This window comes from Lutra lutra, chromosome 14 (assembly GCF_902655055.1).
Source record: "Lutra lutra chromosome 14, mLutLut1.2, whole genome shotgun sequence".
In the NCBI taxonomy this organism is placed as follows: domain Eukaryota; kingdom Metazoa; phylum Chordata; class Mammalia; order Carnivora; family Mustelidae; genus Lutra; species Lutra lutra.
The window spans coordinates 46,192,689-46,206,520 of NC_062291.1; the positions used below are offsets into that span (position 1 = coordinate 46,192,689).

Sequence of the window (13,832 nt, forward strand, 5' to 3'; positions counted from 1 at the left end):
AAGATTGACTTTCTTAGCAACTTCTAATACAATACAGTATTATTAATTCTAGCCATCATGCTGCACATCTTCTCCCCAGGACTTGTCTTATGACTGGGAATTTGTACCTTTTGACCCCCTTCACTTATCTCACCTCCCTCCCCAACCCCTACCTCTGGCAACCACTAATCTGTTCTCTGTATCTGTGAGTTTGAGTTTGTTTTGTTTTGTTGTTTAGCTTCCACTTATAAATGAAATCATATAGTATTTGTCTTTCTCTATCTGACATTTCATTTAGTATGATGTCTTCAAGTTCCATCCATGTTGTTGATGGCAAATGGCAGGACTTTTTCTTTTTTATGGCTAAATAATATTCCATTATTTATATCACATTTTGTTTATCCATTCGTCTATTGATGGACACTTAGCTTGCTTCCATGTGTTGGCTATTGTAAGTAATGCTGCAATGAACATGAGAGTGCACGTGTCTTTCAAGTTAGTGTTTTTGTTACCTTCAGATAAATTTACCAAAGTGAAATTGTTGGATCATACGGTAGTTCTATTTTTAATTTTTGAGGAACCTCTGTACTGTTTTCCCTAGTGACCATATGAATGTATATTCCCACCAACAGTGCATACATGTTCCCTTTTCTCTACATCCTTGCCAACACTTGTTATTTCTTGTCTTTTTGGTAATAACCAGGTATAAGGGGGTTATCTCATTATGGTTTTGATTTGCCTTTCCCTATTGATAAGTGATTTTGAGCATCTTTTCTTTTTTTTAAAGATGTTATTTATTTATTTGAGAGAGAGAAAGAACAAGCAGAGGGTGGGGCAGAGGGACAGAGAGAGTGGGAGAAGCAGACCCCCTGCTGGTCCCAAAGCCTGGCACCAGGCTTGATCTCAGGACCCCAAGATCATGACCTGAGCTAAAGTTAGACACTCAGCCAACTAAGCCACCCAGGTGCCCAATTTGGGGGATCTTTTCATGTACCTCTTTGTCATCTGTATGTCTTCTTTGGAAAAATGCCTATTCAATTCCTCTGCCCATTTCCTAACTAGATTGTTTTTTGTTATTCAGTTGTAGAGTGCTTTGTATATTTTGGATATTTACCCCTTATCAGAGGTTATTTATATATATTAGGATAAAATCATATACATAAGTGATTTGAAAGTTTTTACCCTTATTTAGTAAGTTGTCTTTTCATTTTTTAAAAAGTTGTTTGTTTATTCGACAGAGAGAAATAAAGGACAAAAACAGGGGGAGAGGGAAAAGCAAGTTCCCCACTGAGCAAGGCACCCAATGCGGGGCTCTATCCCAGGACCCCGAGATTGTGGCCTGAGCCAAAGGCAGATGCTTAACTGACTGAGCCACCCAGGTGCCCCTGTCTTTTTGTTCTGTTGATGATTTCCTTTGCTGTGCAGAAGCTTTTAGTTTGATGTAGTCTCACATGTTTATTTTGTTTTTGTTGCTCTTGGAGTCAAATCCAGAAAATGATCGCCAGGACCAATGTCAAGTTGCTTACCTCTTGTATTTTTTTCCTAGGAGTTCTACGGTTTCATGACTTGCATTCAAATCTTCAATCCATTTTGAGTGGATTTAATTTTTGTGTATGGTATAAGATTCTGGGCCAGTTTCCTTCTTTGGCATGTGGCTGTCCAGTTTTCCCAAGGTTGTTCATTGAGATAAAGATTTCAGTGAAAGCATTCCATTTGGGAAGGGATTCCCAGAAATGCTAGTAAGGGGGTGGGAAAGTGGGAAGGAAGTCAATACAGGGTATGTTACCAAGCAGGTTACCATTGTAGGCATCTGGAGGTCAGTCCCACTACAGAACTTGGGAAGCCAGTGTAGAATGCCTGCTGCAGTGTTAGCCCCCTGAGGTGTGAGGGCGTGGGGGTATTTATAGAGCAGCTGCTGCCTGTGATTAAGTAGAGTGCTGCTACCTGGAGGGATTAGCTCTCTGTCACTTCTGGACTGTTTTGAAGGCAGAGTGGTTTCCAGCAGCCAGAAAGTGCTGTCAGACAATTATCTACAGCTGCTGGCATTTAGAAGTCAGGCTCGTGTGCAATGAAATGATAAAGGTTAAGAGGGGACAGGCAGGATATTGACGGTGTTTGTTACAGGAAAATACAGGATACCAACATAGCTCTGCCTGAAGATCCTTGGGGCAGGAAGTATGGCTGCCAGAAAGAACGAAACAAAACAAAGCTCATTGTGAAACATCTAGTTGAAGAGGTGGGAACATGTGCTTCTGTCTGTGTGATCCTGGCCAGGATCCCTATACTTTTGGGGGTTCAAGGTACCCATGTATAAGACTGAGATGATATAATTGGCTTCCTCCCTGACATGTAGGAAGGTAGATAACTCATAAAATGTTCAAAGATTCAGGAGTTGGAATATTTGTTTTCTCCCCAATTGGGAATCCTATTTTTTTTAGCTGATCATAACACTAAGAAATATTATAGAAGTTTTTTTTAAAAAATCCAGATGTGAACAGGACAATTTATTACTTTTATTTTCTTTTTAAAAAAGATTTTATTTATTTGAGAGAGAGAGAGAGAGGGAAGAGAGAACACAAGTCAGGGGAGGGGGAGAGGAAGAGGAAGAAGCAGGCTCACGGCTGAGCAGGGAATCCAATACAGGGCTCAATCCCAGGACCCCAGGATCAGGACCTGAGCCAAAGGCAAACACTTAACTGACTGAGCCACCCAGACACCCTGAGAACAGGAAAATTTAAATCCATCCCAAAGCTAGTCAATCACGGAAATTTAACAAATTTAACCTGTGTAACTTTCCAGGTTTTCAATGTATATATAGATTCATACGTTTCCATAGAATGCATAGGGACCATACTAGTTTTTAATCTGCTTTCCTTTTTTACTTGACAGTATTTTGAGGACATCTTGGCGTATATCAAGAGGTACGGATTTACCTTATACTTTTTAATTGTCTCATGGACTATTGTATGGTTAACCAATAGTTTAACCAAGCTACATTTTTTTGGGAGGGGGGCATTGTTGCTTTGAACTCTACTGGTGGGTGGTAGTAATGGCTACAGAGGTGACAGGTGGACAGCAGGGCTAAGCCCATTCCTTGGCTCCAGGCTGCTCTGATGTCCCAGCTTCTGGGCCCCCATGCTCTAAGGTGCCTTAAAGATGACAGGGATACTGACTTTTTTAAAAAAAGATTTTATTTATTTATTTGACAGAGAGAGAGAGAGAGAGATCACAAGTAGGCATAGAAGCAGGTGGGGGTGGGGGGGGTGGGAAGCAGGCTCCCCGCTGAGCAGAAAGCCGGATGTGGGTCTCGATCCCAGGACCCTATGACCATGACCTGAGGCGAAGGCAGAGACTTTAACCCACTGAGGCATCCAGGTACCCAGGGATAGTGACTTCTGATGACTGGGTGGCTGGCCTTGGAATTGGCACCTCTAGCGTGAGCCTGCCCTCAGGGAATGGAGAGGGGGAGACCAGGGTAGTGTCCACAGTGGGAGGAGCATGTATTTTTTCTTTTCTTTTTTTAAAATTACGTTAAGTTAGTCACCATACAGTACATCATTAGTTTTTGATGTAGTGTTCCATGATTCATTAGTTGTGTAGAACACCCAGTGCTCATCACAATGTGTGTCCTCCTTACTAACCATCACCCAGCTACCCCAACCCCTCACCCTCTCCCCTCTGAAACATTGCTGGTGGGAATGAGAGCTGGTGCAGCCACTTTGGAAAACAGTATGGAGGTTCCTCAAAAAGTTAAAAATAGAGCTACCCTATGACCCAGCATTTGCACTACTAGCTAGGTATTTACCCCAAAGATACAGGTTTGGTGAAAAGAAGGGCCATATGCACCCCAATGTTCATAGCAGCAATGACCACAATAGCCAGACTGTGGAAAGAGCCTCGGTGCCCTTCAACAGATGGATGGATAAAGATGCAGTTCATACATACAATGGAATATTACTCAGCCATTATCCACCATTTGCATGCTCATGGGTGAACCCAGGAGATTATGCTAAGTGAAATAAATCAAGCAGAGAAAAACAATTATCATCTGGTTTCACTCATACGTGGAACAGAAGGAATAGAACAGAGGACAAAAGGAGAATGAAGGGAAAACTGAAAGGGGCAGGGATCAGAGACGGAGACAAACAATGAGAGACTATGGGCTCCAGGAAAGGAACTGAGGGTTTCAGAGGAGAGGGGGGTGGGGGATGGGATGTGGAGCAATGTGTATTTTCTAGTGAGGCACCGCGAGATGTAGCCATGCTCCTTCTGCCTCTCTCCGTGCTTGCGGGTGATCGCCACCACGCAGTCGTTGGTCTCGACTGTCAACACCTGGGCACGACGTGGTGGACGTCCAGGGACACACCAGCGGTTGACCGTCTGCGGAATCTCCGAGTTGCGCTTCCGAGCTGCAGGCAGAGCCCAGGGCTACAGGCTTGGACGGCCATCGCAGCGGGGCAGGGCCCTCCAGCGCCGCCCCAGGCAGCGGGCGCAGATAGCGCTGCCGGCTGCTGTGGTCCAACCACACACTGCGCGCGCTCCTGGGGCAGCCGGGCCAGCCCGAAGGCCCGGTCCAAGAGGGGACTGTGCGCCGGGTACCAGTCGCACAGAGGGTCCCAGCAGGGGCTCCGCAGGAGCGAGAAGGGCTCTTGGCGCTCGGTCCTGCTGGCTCGGCTCCCCGCGTCTGGCTGAGGCTTGGAGAAGTCCGAATCTGCTCTTGAGGGACTTTTATGCTTTTTTCCAGTTTTTCTATAATAAATTTCCTATACTGTATAAAGCTACAACGAAAATCCTTGTACGTCTCTCTCTGTTTAGTTGAGCGAATGTTTCCATAGGATACATTTGGAGAAGTGGAATTGCTTATCAGAGCATACACACTGAAACATTTTGAAACTATTCTCAGTTGTATCAGATTATATGCATAGTCATAAAAGGTGAGGGACAGTTTCATCTAACACTGGGCATTTCTTAACCTTTTATGAATTGTATTTTTTGTGTCTTTTACCACTTATTTTTAAAAATTTAGTTTATATATATTCTTTTTGTATTGAGGATAATACATGACCAAGGTACTAACAATGTCAAAGTCAACCGTAAGCTCTGATTGATGGGAAGACCATATATAATATCACTTGCTCTAAATTACATACCTAAAATGTATAAAAGGAAATCAGGGATGCTAGGATACTCTGTAAAGAGATTAGAAGCATTCTGCAAGACAGATGAGGAATAGAGAACTTCTCATGTCCCCCAAAAGACTCTTCTGGGACATATAGTTGCAGATAATAAATCTGTGTGTGTGGGTGATACATCATACCTTCTGAAAATTCAATCACCCCTCCTCCAAGACCAGTTTTCTGTGCATAAAGCTTTCTGTACCTAGTCTAGTGTGTGCTGACTTCTTGTCAGTTTGGGGATGTAATTACATACCTTCTGACTGTGGTGTTGTACTCCAAAACCTGGGCCAAGGCTTTTCTTGACTTATTGCTGCAGGATTCTTTATACTTTAAAAAAGTAACAGATTAGGAGCAAATGGACAAAAGCAGAGGAGAGGGTGGGACTGGAAGGACTTTATCTCCCTTGATCCCCATTACCTCTCCCCAGGCTTCCTCTCTTCCCTTTCATCATTATTCAAATAATTACATAAAATTTATGTTGTTTGCAGTGAAATGTGCGTATAAAAGCATCTTTGGAATACTGTAATTTAACAGAACTGTAGTACACCTTTTAATGAAAAGGATGTGCATGCTATGCACTTTGCTATGCAAAGCCCCTTGTGCCTCTTCTGGAATCCTCACTAGGTGGAGGGGAATAATCTCTCTAAAAGGTGACCTGGGTTCCCCAGTTTGAGCTGGGCAGTTTTGGCTCTGGGGCTGGACACTAGCAGAGGGGAGTGTAGGGAGGATCCTCTTCCCTGACAAACACTGGGTGTCTCCAAGTGCCTTATCACCTCTTATCAGCTTCATTTGTAAATTACAAAAGGAGGTGGGGAGTATCTGGTTGAAATAGTACTGTCTGCACTGGCCTGGAGCCCTGAGCACCCTTGCTGGTCCCCAGATTCCTATGGTGGTGTTGGGGGTGGTGGTGGGGGATAAGGGACACAACGGGCACCCCTTCTGATGGTTGTGCGTGTGGACCAGAGTCAGGCTGAGGCCTTGCCCACCATCCAGGGTTTGAAGTCATTAGTCTCAAACTTGCCAGTCCATTACTACTTGTGTTTTGTTTTAGGAAGCTCATTTCAGTTCAACTGTTTCCATGTGGATTTCAACACCATAATAAGTTAACTTCTGAATAGGAAATTTGAAAACAGAGTCTTTGTTCCATCTTTAAGATTTTAATGAAAACGTATATACCAGATATTAAATTGTTTCCTTGCTGCAAAGTTCTGCTTATTAAATTGTACAGACTTTGTGGAGATGGACTGTTCTCCAAGGACAAATAGATACAATCTGGTTTTCTATTGGGTCCTGCCCAGGCCTGAAGGGAGCCAAGGGAGTCCTCCTCCCCAGTGGCCCCACCTCCAAAAACCAGGGCAGCAGGAAACAGCATGAGTAGTTCTTGATGCTCTTTGGCTTATTTTTTCCCGCTCTGTGGCTTCTGACTAAACTTTTTCATTTTTCAACATATTTGTGCATATGAAAGATCCCTTGTACACAAACAGTCACGGAGGCCAGAGAGCTGTGGTGTCTGACCCCGGATCCCGCAGCAAGATGGGACCAGTGTTGGAACTGGAGGCTGAGCTCAGAAAAGCACAGCAAGAGGACAGGACGCCAGTAGTCTTCTGCTCCTGCCAGGATCTTCCAGCATTTTCTAGTCGTGGGAGCACCAGGGGCCTCACCACATCACTGAGCTAAGTGCTCCATGGACACAAAGAGCACCTGAGCTTGTTGGTGCTGAAACCCTGTGCACAGATGCCCATCCTTCCTCACCTGTGCCAAGTGCCCCCAACCCCCAGCTCCCTACCTGCCATTCCTTGCTGGGAGTCCGTGAACCTCCCCCATCCCCATCTGTGCGGTGTGCCCTGGGAGTCAGCACCATCGCAGCCAGCCTGTCCTAGAATGGCCAATTCTGCATCAAGGCTCAAGTGCCTCCTCCTTCCCTGAGCCCCACAGCTGGAATGGGTTGTTGGAGCAATTAATCCGTTATCCATGTGTTTATCTGTCCCACCATGGGCTCACGGGTGGCAGGAACCATTTCTTGTACTGTTTTGTAACCACAATGCCTAGCGCATTAGGGCAGGCAGGGTATTCCCAGTCCTTTTTGTGGTCAGTCTCCCCGTGGGCGCTGTTCCCTCTCTGAGGAGTCACAGTGCCACCAAGTGGCAGGATGGATGTACTGAGGCTGCTCAATGAGGGCCCTTCACCCTACCCCATGCTGATGAGGGTCCTTACAGCAGGCTTTGAAGGTGACCAGAGGTGACAGGGTGGATCCCCTTGGGCGCAGGGCCTTACTGTACTCCACAGTCAAGGTCAAAATGGGGGTGGGACAGTGGGCCAGGTTGTACTGTTACAAGTCCATTCTGACCTTCTGGGGGCCCAGGCCTTCTGATCTCAGAAGAGGATGCTGTTTTCCCTCCCTGAATAGTCCCCACCCTCAAGGACGCCCCCCCCCCCTTTTTCCTGATTGACAAGACTTTTAGCTACATGATAAGGCTTCCCTGATCAGGAAAATAGGTAAGAGCTGTATTCTAGAGAAGAAGGAGTGATTTGCCTTTGAGAGAGGGAGGAGCAACTCTGGGACAATGGGAAGGGACATTCCACTCCCCTAGGAAGGATGTATCTGTTACAGGGTGAAGCCAGGAGCAGAGATACCTTGGGTCTGGGTTCAGATGGAGGGAAAAAGGGATACCAGCACAGCTGAGTCTAGAAGAGAAGAAGACTACGCTGGTGTCCTTAGCTTCTGAGCCTGGGTATGGCTTCTCAGACTGGAAAGAACTGATAAGAAACACTGCAGCAGGGGCGCCTGGGTGGCTCAGTGGGTTAAAGCCGCTGCCTTCGGCTCAGGTCATGATCTCAGGGTCCTGGGATCGAGTCCCGCATCGGGCTCTCTGCTCAGCAGGGGACCTGCTTCCTCCTCTCTCTCTCTGTCTGCCTCTGCCTACTTGTGATCTCTGTCTGTCAAGTAAATAAATAAATAAAATCTTTAAAAAAAAAAAAAAAAGAAACACTGCAGCAAATATTACAGATGACCCTGCAGACAAGGAGGAAAGTCATCTCTGATGAAAGGTGCCAAGATCTTGGGGGAAATAGGGGCCCTGAGCAACTGAAAAATGTTAAACAAACCTATGATTCATAATATAACCTACGGAAAATAAGAGTCTAAATACATGTGAATTTTCTAATTTTGAATGATTCTTCAAAGCTATCTTCTTCATCTAATCTGTTTTTAGACCCATATCTTGAGTTCTTAATTTGTGCCATTATATTTATTGGCTTTTGAATCTTCAATTTATGGTGGTTGTTTTTTAAGATTTTATTTTATTCTATTTTATATTTTATTTTTAAAAGATTTTATTTATTTGAGAGACAGAGAGAGAGCATGAGCAGGGGGAGGGAGAGGAGGACTCCCTGCTGAGCAGGGGACATGGGGCTCGATCCCAGGACCCTGAGATCATGACCTGAACCAATGGCAGACGGTTAACCAACTGAGCTACCAAGTGCCCCAAGACTTTATTTTTTTATTTTAATTTTTATTTATTTTTTTAAAATTTCACTAACATATAATGTATTATTTGCTTCAGGGGTACAGGTCTGTGAATCATCAGTTTTCCACAATTCACAGCACTCACAATAGCCAAGACTTCATTCATTCATTCATTCATTTATCTTTTTGACAGAGAGAGACTCAGCGAAAGAGGGAACATAAGCAGGGCGAGTGGGAGAGAGAAGCAGGCTTCCCACCAAGCAGGGAGCTCAGTGTGGGGCTCGATCCCAGGACCAAAGGATCATGACCCGAGCCGAAGGCACACGCTCAACAACTGAGCTATCCAGGCACCCCAAGGCTTTATTTTAAAGTAACCTCTCCACCCAACATTGGGTTTGTACTCACAATCTTGAGATTAAGAATCTCATGCTATACTGACTCAGGCAGCCAGGCACCCCAATTTATGTTTTTGTTTAGTTTTAAATTTTGTATCAAAAGTTCAATTTGTATCCTATGGACCATAGTAAGTTTTTTTTTTTCTGATTTATGTCTAATGACCCCACTGTCTGGACTGTTAAAAGCCTATTGTCTAGTGTTTATGCTGGCTCTTGTTCTTATTTTGTCTCCTATGTCTGATTGTCTTTGACTGTGTGCTGACAACTGTACTTGAAAAATTTGTTGGAGTGATGTTAAGACTAGGATAATATCATCTTATTACAGAAAGGGTTTCCATTGACTTTGGCAAATGTGAGGGGCCCTACTAGCAATCCAGAAGCACCACAAGCATTTTCAGTGCTTGAGATTTTTCTGAATCACCCAGAGTACTTGAAATTGAGCTGAAGCACAGGAGAAAGCTAGTTTATTTTCAGTTTACTCTTACTTCCAGGGTGCAGCCACTCAAGATTAACAGTCCTGAGCTTGGAGTGGTTTTCCAGGACTGACTCTGCCTTGAAAAGCCTGAGAGTCTAACATACATGACCTTAGCTCCCTCAGCTTTTTAGCTACTCTGCTGATTGCAAAAGTGGCCCCCAAACTGAGTTCTCCTCTCTGGCTATTCACTTTTTCTGAGCAATTGTCTCTTGCCAATGATTGGCAAGGTGATTCCTTGTTACTTGTTAGCATTTTTCTGTTTTTAGAAGAAAACTTTTTATAGTTCATATGAATTATTTTAGTTGTCTTCAATAGGAGGTTAGTTCTGAATTATTGAGTTCACTATTTCTGAAAGTGAGAGTTCTTCACTTGGTTTAAAATCATGTCATAGCTTGGTACTTCTTTAGAGGATTGAGGAATGCAAGAAGCCTAATAGCACAGATGATCTGCAATCATATATTAGACACCAAAATACAATGATTTTTTAAAAAGATTTTATTTATTTATTTGACAGAGATCACAAGTAGGCAGAGAGGCAGGCAGAGAGAGAAGAGGAAGCAGGCTCCCTGCTGTGCAGGGAGCCGATGTGGGGCTTGATCTCAGGACCCCAAGATCATGATCTGGGCTGAAGGCAGAGGTTTAACCCACTGAGCCACCCAGGGACCCCACAATGATTTTTAAAAATGTCTATTTTAATACCAGTGTAATTAACGTATAGTGTTATATTAGTTTTAGTTGTACAATATAGTGATTCAGCAATTCTAGGGTTGCCTGGGTAGCTCAGTCAGCGAAGGGTCTGCCTTCAGCTCAGGTCATGATTGGGCTCCTTGCTCAGTAGGGAGACTGCTTCTCCCTCTGCTCCTCCCCTTGCTCATACTATCTTTCTCTCTCTCTCTCTCTCTCTCACTCTCTTGTCTGAAATAAATAAAATCTTTTTTTTTTAAAGATTTTATTTATTTATTTGACAGAGAGATCACAAGTAGGCAGAGAGGCAGGCAGAGAGAGAGGAGGAAGCAGGCTCCCTGCCGAGCAGAGAGCCCGATGCGGGGCTCGATCCCAGGACTCTGAGATCATGACCTGAGCCGAAGGCAGCGGCTTAACCCACTGAGCCACCCAGGCGCCCCTGAAATAAATAAAATCTTAAAAAGAAACTTATATAAAAAAAACAATTCTGTATATCACTTAGCACTCATCATCATGAGTGTCTTCTTAATTCCCTTTGCCTATTTCCCCCATCCCCCCCCATCTCCCCTTTGGTAACCATCAGTTTGTTCTCTATAGTTAAGAGACTATTTTTTTGGTTTGTCTCTTTTTTCTTTGTTTGTTTGTCAAAATAGAATGACTTTTGAGTACTTTTCTTATAATTCAATACTGTGGCTGGCACTGAAAATTACATGTAAGCGTTTGCTCCAGCATTTCTCATCCTAGAAAGCTGGTCTATGGAAATTTTAATCGTGGCTGTTTGAAATTATTCATTTATGAGGAACTTTTTAATAGAATCATTGATAATTAATAGAGAACTAGTTAAACAAATTATGTTGCTTCTTTAGGATAGGATATTGTGCAACCACTAATAATGTGGTGTAATACCTAATGGCATCAACAACTAGACACATCATATGAGAAGTGAAACTAGTCAATCACAACATGATTTTTTTATACATTTTTATACATTTTTTATATTTTATACATTTTTATACATTTACATATACTAGAAATATCACTGAAAAATATATTCTTTTTTTTTTAAGGATCTTATTTTTTTTATTTGACAGAGAGACACAGTCAGAAAGGGAACACAAGCAGGGGGAGTGAGAGAGGGAGAAGCAGGCTTTCCGCTGAGCAGGGAGCTCAATCTCAGGACCCAGGGATCATGACCCGAGCCGAATGCAGACGCTTAACAACTGAGCCACCCAGGCACCCTGAAAAAAAATATTTTTAAAGATTTTGTTTATATTTATCTTACATGGAGAGGGAGCACAAACAGGGGGAGCAGCAGGCAGAGGGAGAGGGAGAAGCAGGCTCCCGCCAAGCGAGGAGTCGGATGTGGGACTCAATCCCAGGACCCTGGGATCAGGACCTGAGCCGAAAGGCAGTCGTTTAACTGGCTGAGCCACCCAGATGCCCCGTCACTGAAAATATATTCACTAAAATGGTAACAGTGGTTATGTTAGGGTGGTGAGATGACTAGTAAATTTACCCACTGGTTTTGGCTTTTTTAATATTTTTGTAATTTCCTAAAATGAACATTTATTATTTTTGTAACAAAAGTTTAATTATAAAATAAAATACCATAAATAAAATCCAATGTTTTTATTATGTTGCACTGAAATTTTTATCTACCCAAATAATACACGATTCAGATTTGAGCAGTCTTTGTGAATATCTAGTACATGTCAGCTTCTTTTATACACATATTTTCACTAATGCTTTTAAGGGTCCGGGAGTCAATCACAAACACAGTAAAGAAATGTAGGTGCGAAGCAGTCTGAGCTCTGTTCAAAAAGAAACCAAGTGGAGAGATTGACAGGTGCACAATAAATGGTACAATTTTCATAGTTGGCCAATGTCTCCAATGTACTAAAGGCCAGGTAATGGACACCGTAGTTTACCCTAGGAGAACAGATGTTGAATTATGAAAATTATATAAATACTGTAAAAATGGAAGATATGAGAATAGAAAAATAACAGCAATATTCTTATACTCTCCTGCAGCAACAGTGAGCATATTAGAATATTCAGGCACTTGGATTATTGATTCCAACTACCTGCTCTCTTCCCTGTAAGAGGATTATATGTGTAATCTGCAGTGTCTTCCCGAAGGGAGAGTGTACTTCCTAACCCACTGTCAATATGACTGCTTTGGACAGTGGAACATGGGCAGGACTTAGAGTTACCACAGTCAAGCAGAAACTTTAAGAGCCATTAGATGATTCGGTTCTGTCTCTAGCTTGTTTCCCTTGGCGGTAAAAACGGCATATCCTCAGTAGGGGACCGACCCTTCAGGTTGGTTCTGGAATGAGAAGATACAAGAAGCAGAGCCGTCCTAGATAGAAACATGCAATGTGAATGAGACATGCATATTGTTGTAAGTCACTGAGATTAGGGGAGGAGGCATGTTTGTTACCACACCAAAGCTAACGAGCACATCATTTCCTCAAAAATACAATAGCAGGGGCGCCTGAGTGGCTCAGTTGGTTAAGCGACTGCCTTCGGCTCAGGTCATGATCCTGGAGTCCCGGGATCGAGTCCCGCATCGGGCTCCCAGCTCCACGGGGAAGTCTGCTTCTCCCTCTGACCTTCTCCTCGCTCATGCTCTCTCTCACTGTCTCTCTCTCTCTCAAATAAATAAATAAAATGTAAAAAAAAATACAATAGCAACTCTCTGAACTGAACTGTATTTTTAAAAAGATTTTTTATTTATTTTATTTGAAAGAGAGAGAGAGCAAGTACAGGAGGGAAGGGCAAAGGGAGAAGGTGAGAGGGAACCTTAAGAAGGCTTGATGCAGGGCATGATCTCATGACCTGAGGTCATGACCTGAGTTGAAATCAAGAGTCAGATGCTCAACCAAGAGCTACCCAGGAGTTCCAGGATTTATTTATTTATTTATTTATTTTTCTTTTCTTTTCTTTTCTTTTTTTTTTTAAGATTTTATTTATTTATTTGGCAGAGATAGAGTATAAGCAGGGGGAGCAGCAGAGGGAGAGGGAGAAGCAGGTTCCCCACTGAATAGGGAGCCCAGTACAGGGCTCGATCCAGGACTCTGGGATCATGACTTGAGCCAAAGGCAGACACTTAACCTACTGAGCCACCCAGGCACCCCACATTTCTTATTTTTAAGTAATCTCTACACCCACTGTGAGGTCTGAACTAACAACCTCGGGACTGAGTCACAGGCTCCACTGACTGAGCCAGCCAGGTGCCCCTTAACTGAACTGAATCAAACTGACTTTCTAGATTGATATGTGTTCTCTTTTCCTTCTTTAAAATACACACACACACACACACACACTGACAATGCCCACCGCACACACCGAATATCCCAGGCTGGTGGGCCACTTTCCAGCCTGAGCTCAACTTTGCCTCATGAACCAACCAAGTGATCCAAATCAAGGTAGAGGAGAAGGCTGTCGTAGAAACTAGTGTGAGGTTCTGACATGGGTGGCTGTGACTCAGGGTCACATAGCTGTCAGGAGAGAGCGCCAAAGACCAAACTCTAGCTTTACCACGTGGTAGGTATGAGACCTTGATCTCATTACTACCACAGACACCAACATCGAGAGTTACTCATTTTCAAAGACTCTTTCAGAGAAGACTAAAAGGAAATCTAGTCCTGAGT

The 13,832-nt window shown here is 43.5% G+C and overlaps 1 pseudogene; it reads right to left on the minus strand.

The window, feature by feature from the left end:
• Nucleotides 1-3,333: 3,333 nt before the first annotated feature.
• On the minus strand, nt 3,334-7,017 carry LOC125084381 (heat shock protein beta-1-like; annotated as a pseudogene).
• Nucleotides 7,018-13,832: the final 6,815 nt, after the last annotated feature.